The following is a 7,076-nucleotide window of genomic DNA, read 5'->3' on the forward strand; positions in this document are numbered from 1 at the left end:
TGTGTGTGTGTGTGTGTGTGTGTGTGTGTGTGTGTGTGTGTGTGTGTAGTGCCATGGGAAATTTCCAAGGTTTTTATTTACAGCTCTGGGAGCTTGTGAATAGTTTAGTAAGAGACTTCTTTCTCCTTTTTCGCTAAGTGTTGAGCAGTGATACATTTGTACTTCTTTTTAAACAGAAAACCTTGGGGAGGGTGTTGGAGGTAGAGCTTGACTGTTGCATTCCAAAAACTTGAAGAGCCAAAGTCTACAGAACTGCTACATGTCCCAAGACCATCACATGCAAACCTGGTTGTAGAACTTACACAAGGAGAAACTTCACTTCCCCTGAGGAGCTGGCATTCTTCTTTGTGGTGAAGAGAAAGACATGTCCCAACCCCTACACTGTGCCCAACTTTGTGCTAGGCCCTTGAAGCTCATAGATGACCCTCTGCAGTCTAGAAATAGCACGTTGAGATGGTAAGAAAATTGTAGAGCAAGAAGCAAACCCACTCCTTGGGAAGTAATGTTTATTATTAAGCAGCTACAATGTGTTAGGCGCTTTCACAGCATTGGGCCTTCCCTTTTGTTGTGTATTCGACCCTCACCATGATACTGAGGGGTAGAAATTTCTAGAAACATGATCAGAGCCAAGGTAGTTATACCTGTATTGCATATGAGGACCCTGGAGCCCAGAGACCATAAACAGCAGAGCTAAACTTCAAACTCAGCTCTGACTCCAGAACCCTTTCTTATCTATCTTGTCATACAGCCCCTAAAAATGAATAAAATGATTACAGTAGACATAATAAATCAAAATTCACAACAAGGATGGGGAAATTTATCATTGGGCAAATAGCCCCTTATTTTTCCTAAACTATAACCTGGTAAATTAATGGTCCTGATGCCCTCAAGAAAAGGTTAGCAAATGGGCATGATCCTCCACTGAAATAGGCAGAGAAGCATGAAATTCGTTTAGAAAGACTTCCATTCAAAATTATTAAATCAAAATTTGGCTCATGAAAGGGTTATTTGAAAATTGACTTAGGTGACACAGCTCATTTCCTGATGAAGCCAGATTAATGAGACATTACTGAACCTAATTCCTCAAGAAATAAATGACTCACCTCTCTTCCTGTTGAGCCGCCTAGAGCTTTCCTTCTGCTTGGCCTTCTGCCTTTTCTGAAAACCCAAGTGCTAGGATGGAAAACTCAACTGGTAGGGAGAAGGATAAGAATCAATCCTTTCTGTTCTTTACCTCCAGGTTCTCCATTAATTAGATCCTAAACTAAGTGGCATCCAAATAGCTGAAGTAGATGCCCCTCCCACCAAGTTGCAGAGCTTACACTATGTTATCAGGGACTTACTGAGGCAGCCCAGGGTGATTAAGATGGCCAGGTAGGTGAGGTCTTGGAAAGAACAAGATTAGAGGATAGTACCAAGGAGCTCTGAGGGTGGACCTCTCAGAATGAGCACAGAACAGGAGGCTATTTTGGTCTGTGTAGATGTTCACAAAAAATATATTATCTATAGCAAAGGAATACTCAATAATCAGATGGTCAAGGTACCCTATTCTGCGGACAGGTAGCTTCTTTCCCTAGCCACCTTGATGTTTGCTCAGTGGGCTCATGAACATGGTGGTCACAGTTGCAGGAATGGAGGTGAGTAGCGCTGTAGCCAGATCAACTTTGGTCAAAGAACGCATGCATGTGTCCAACCTATCAACAGCAGAGACCATTGCTGAGCCTCAGATATGGCATTATTTCCAGGGAGAGCATTCAGCCACCTGGTCTGATCATGTGGGGGGTAGTGATTTATCCTCACCAGAACAGATACCAACATGAATATATGGATTTGACTCCCCTGCCCACAGTGTTTCTGACAACACCTCTGTCTATAGGCATAAGAATGCCTTATTCTCCATATCATGGAAACCCACACAACATTGCTTCTCACCAAGGAACTCATTTTAAAGAAAAGAGGAAGACAACGGGCTCATGACCATGAGTTTTATCATGAACTTAATCACTCAGAGCAGAGAGTCTGATAGAATGGTTGAATGGCCAGTTAAACACTCATTTATGGTGCTTGCCAAATGACAACACTTGAAGGGTTGGGGTATCATTCTGAACTTCCAGTTCATGTCTGATACCATTTTCCCACAGCTGGAACACTTGGGTGTGAGAACCAAGAAGTGGGAGGAGCTTCTTTCACCATTAACTCGAATGACCCATTCACAAAAATTTTATTCCCATTCCCACAGATTTGGGGTTCTGCTGGTTTAGAGGTCTTAGTTCCCAGGGAAGGAAAGTTTCTACCAGGGAACACAACAATGGCTCATTGAACTGGAAACCAACCTACCACCTGGCTGGTTGGTGCTCCTGCAACATGAATTAACAGGACTAGTGGTAAAGTTAATGGAAGACCATAGCAACACAACACATCCAGATCTACTACAGGTTTAGACCTTCTAGCAATGAAGGTTAGAGTCACACAGTCAGGTAAAGATCCATAACCAAGTAAGGTACTGAATGAGGCAAAGGGAACATGAATTTAGCAGTGGAATAAGGAAGCTCTTACTACAACTATGCGCTTGTAATCCGTTGCAGAAATGAGGAAGCTTGCAGCTACGCAACCAGTCATCTTCAGTATCCCCAATTCCTCCCTAGCTTCTGAATAAAGTCTAGGTGATTTTGTCCAGCTGGCAAAAACTAGATGCAAGGAGCTGTGGAAGAGATTGTCTTATCTTTTCAGCACCTCTAGTGGGAGACAACTCTGCCTTTTAAAGAGATTGATAAGACAGAGAAGGAAGAAGAGGATTAAAACGAAGAAAAATAACAAATATCTCCTACAAAAAGAAATACATTAAACACCTACCATGAACCAGGCAATGTCTGAACTGAGATTTGAAGATTTGGTTAAAGTGAATCAAGTGGCCAGAAGGGAAACTCCACAGAGAACCACATACGTAATGGTTCGGGCCATCGTAAGAGTGCCAATCATTCCGTGGGACTGGGATGTAGACTAGGTGGGGAAGAAGACCACTGTCTACAGGGGAGAAGTTAAGCTACTTAGCCAACGTCACAGAGTTTGATGTGTGGGAGGATGGGAACTCAAATTCGGGTCACTCTGAAGACATGCCCAGTTCCACCACCACCGACATCCACCCCCCAACTCTCCACTTTGCTCTTAGCCGGTGAAGGAGTTAAATGCACGGCCAGAGGGCAAAAGGACTGAACATTCTGGGCCAGGATCGTCATAAGCCTAAATAAGTAGTGCTGATCAATCCAGGGTTGAATGCTAAGGTTTTTCTCTGAGATGCAGGTATGGGGCCCAAGAAGATCCCAGCACGCTCACCAGAAGGAAACTCTTGGTTCTGCAAAGGCAAGTCTGGCAAAATACTTAGTCCCACTCTAGATGCAGGCAAGCGCTTGCCACATCCCTATGCTAAGTCCAGAACCAAAATTTTAATCTCCTTTGTGGGAATAAGGAGTGGTCCGTGTGAGAATAAAATATACTACTGACCAAAGGGAAGGGGAGGAAAAGGGATTCTAATTTGATCATTGCTAAAATAAAACCGGGGAGCAAGGCCAACAGCTGCCTCCCCAGGAAGTCCTATTACTGCGGACAATGGCCCAATTGTTCTCCCCTGCCGAAAGAAACCTTGCAGTCTCCAACCTGGGGGGGCCACTCACTGTCTTTTTCTATTTCTTTCCTTGAAACACAATTTATTGGAAATACTGCCAGATCTCCAGGGGGAAAACAAAAGGCTGGCGGTAAAATGAAACACCTAATTAACAGAGAGAACTGCTCCAATGTTGCCAGAGAACTTTCCGCAAGACTCCTGGCTCCTTGAAGAAAGAAGTTAGGGGAGGGGGACACAAGGAGCACTGAGCACCTCTTATTGTGCACACCATGGTGCCAGAAGGTAGCATAGAGTAGTGGCGATGAGCATTGGCTTTGGAGTCAGACTACCTATGTTCAAATCCCACCTTTGCCGCTGACTAGGACAAATGGTATAACCTCCCTGGGCCTATGAAGTGAGGATAACTGTTGTCCTTCATAAGGTTATTGCAAAAGTCAAGTGAGTTAATTCACTGAAGTGGTCAGAAAAGCATGCCTAATAATGTTAGCTAAGTATTAGCTATTATGGTTATATGTTAGGTAAGTCCATTGTTACATTAACTCCGTTTATTCCTGCAACAACTCTGGGTGAGGGATCATTACACCCAACTCACAGGGTTGGTAGTGAAATTGAGCACGAAAAGTTAAGTTCTCTACCTACGTTGTAGAGCTAGGATTAAAATCCATCCTTGCAAAATATTAAAGCCCGAGATATTTCCAGAATATCATGCTGCCCACTTCCCCTATGAGAGGGCTTTCTCATCATTGTGTCCATTTGCAGCCTAAGAAGTTTCACCATTGGCTCCAGAGTCCCCTGCCTCTGTACTTGCGGACAAATACCCACCATGGGGACTGTGGGGAGAGGTCCCGGGACAAGCAAACCTATGCAGACAGTGTCTGGACTGTTGGCATCAAAAGAGGAGACTAAAGAGGGGTGGAAGGGCTTCCCTGGTGGCGCAGAGAGTCCGCCTGCCGATGGAGGGGACCCGGGTTTGTGCCCCGGTCTGGGAAGATCCCACATGCCGCGGAGCGGCTGGGCCCGTGAGCCATGGCTGTTAAGCCTGCGCGTCTGGAGCCTGTGCTCCGCAACGGGAGAGGCCACAACAGTGAGAGGCCCGCGTACCGCAAAAAAAAGAGGGGTGGAAAAGAGAAAAGCAAGAGGGAAAGAAACGGGAGAAACAATCAGTTCCATTTCCATTTATGTTTGTTTCTACGTTTGTGTCCAGCCTTGATTTTCAGGGATTATACAGCAGGATAAAACTATGTCTCACTTGGGGCAGCAAGTTTCCAAGGAGTCTCCTTGAAGTCTCAACCTAGTGACTTTTTCAACTTTCATTTATCATTTTTCAGAACAATATAAGGCCTTGGCAACCAGCCTACTTCTTCCTCCTGCATTACCCCCACCTGCCTTCTGCAGAAAACCCTCAAGCAAAGCACCTGACGAAACGCTTAGTGCACAGTAAGTGTTCAACATCGTGAGATGGCTCCAGGACCAGCAGGGCACTCCCGATGGGTCCCAATGGATCGAACATCCAAAAGCAGCTGCTCCCCTAGGGCTTGAGAAGAATGCATTTGTATAACCCTTTCCCTTCCTTCCTCTCCTATCCCCTAGGAAGTCTCTTCTCAGCCAAGCTGGCCAGGACTGCAGGCCTGTTGCATTTGCGTGTGTGTTTGTGTGTATATGAGTGTCTTCCTGCTGGGAAGCTGGCACATGGAGTCCCACCCCAATCCTCCAGCCCCAAATTAAAACAAGCTGGTTGAGATTGTGAGCAAACCCAGCTCGCACCAGCTGCGCCCAGCTCGCAGCTTCAGAAAGTGCTGTTTCATGTTCATATGCAAATAACTATTTCCTCTCTAGAGCGTGCCCGGACTGTGTTCCAATCTGAACGGGGAGCAGAGAGGAACAGAGGCTCTGGAAGAACATGTGGCCAGGGCTGTCGGGATGGATTATGCTGCCCTGAAGTGTTCCCTGAATTCAGAGAGTGGTCAGTGCGCCACAGGAGGTGCTGAGGGCAGAAGGGAGATGTTCCTAGAGTCTCCTGCAGCTGTTCCTTCACCCGTCACACTGCCAACCCCTTTGGACGAGCGCTTGTGGCCTCTGAACAGGTTCTCCTGCCTCTGGGCCCTCCCCGATCTACCCCAAACGCCTGCTACCAGAGTGATTCCATCACTTATTCACTCAAATATCAGCTATTGGACACTTAACTGTGCCAGATACCGTTGTAGGCACAGAGGATAGAGCAGGAATCACATGGGGTACGGGAGGATCTGTCCTCAGGAGGCTTATATTCTAAGGATCTTTTTCACTTGCAGTCCTCACCTCACTCCTCTGTGCTCCAAAGTCTTCAACAGCTCCCTATGGGCAACTGAATAAAAATTAAACTTCTTAACATAGACTAGGCCCTCCAGGCTCACACTCAGATGCGTGTGTCCAGTCCTAAATTTCATTGTTCATCACTCATGAATGTTGGGCTGCACCCCACAGGTCAGCAAGCCCTGTACTTGCCCCTCCTTGAGACCGAAGAAAGAGCCTGGAGTTGGAGACAGAGACATCAATGGTTTAATGGATGGGGGAGCTTACCTGTCTGAAGCAAGGTCCTGGAGCGACACCCTACAGAGCGCGGTGGATGGTGGGCAGGACATGGCAGCAGTCTTCATTCCGGGGTGGGGGTGGGGTGGGGCGGGTTACCAGTTATAGGGGAATTGATATCAGGTGGGCTCATTAGTTACCAGGGAAACTACTGGTTTCTACTGGTGCCCCAGAGGGGCACACCCCTCAGGGTGGAAATGTTCTGATCTAAAGATTAGAAGAATCACCAGCTGGGGCGGGGACAAGTATGTAGGAAGGTCAGTCAGGTGAGTAGGGTGTCGGTGAGGCAGGCACTGGTGAAGCAGAGAGAAAGAGAACAGCCATCCTGTGTGGCCTGACCATACAATGAGCCTGTTGAACATTTACCCACGCTGCAAAATCCAGCTCCAGTGTCATCTCCTTGGAACCATCCAAGATTCCCCAGTAGGAATGAACCCCTCCTTCCTCTGTATTCTCACAGCAAGATCCCAGCAATTTACAGTGAGGGTAAATGGCAGAGATTATCCCAAAATCCAAATCGACCCTTCAATAGTCCAATTCTCCCCAGGAGAATGTGTGTTAAGACTAATTAATTCATACTGTGATAAACATGACTCAGGTTCTTTGATGTGGAGATTTAACTAAAATCTACTGAGGGACTAATGTGTGTCAAGGACTGTGCTACACCCTTTCATTTATTTTATTTCTTCCTGTCCTCTATTTTCTCCTACATACATATGAGGAAACCAAACTCAGAAAGGTGAGCTTATTTACCCAGGGTCACACAGCTGGTCCAACAGGCTTCTCCTGCTCATTCCCACAGCCATTTCTTCCACCTGTAACACGCACATCCTCCAGGACACAGTGGTGTACTTTGGAGCGGCTGGTGGGGGCGGGGGGTGGGGGG

The sequence above is a fragment of the Aethalodelphis obliquidens genome, unplaced genomic scaffold, assembly GCF_003676395.1.
Source record: "Aethalodelphis obliquidens isolate GAN/ISIS:26980383/991018 unplaced genomic scaffold, ASM367639v1 scaffold9, whole genome shotgun sequence".
In the NCBI taxonomy this organism is placed as follows: Eukaryota; Metazoa; Chordata; class Mammalia; order Artiodactyla; family Delphinidae; genus Aethalodelphis; species Aethalodelphis obliquidens.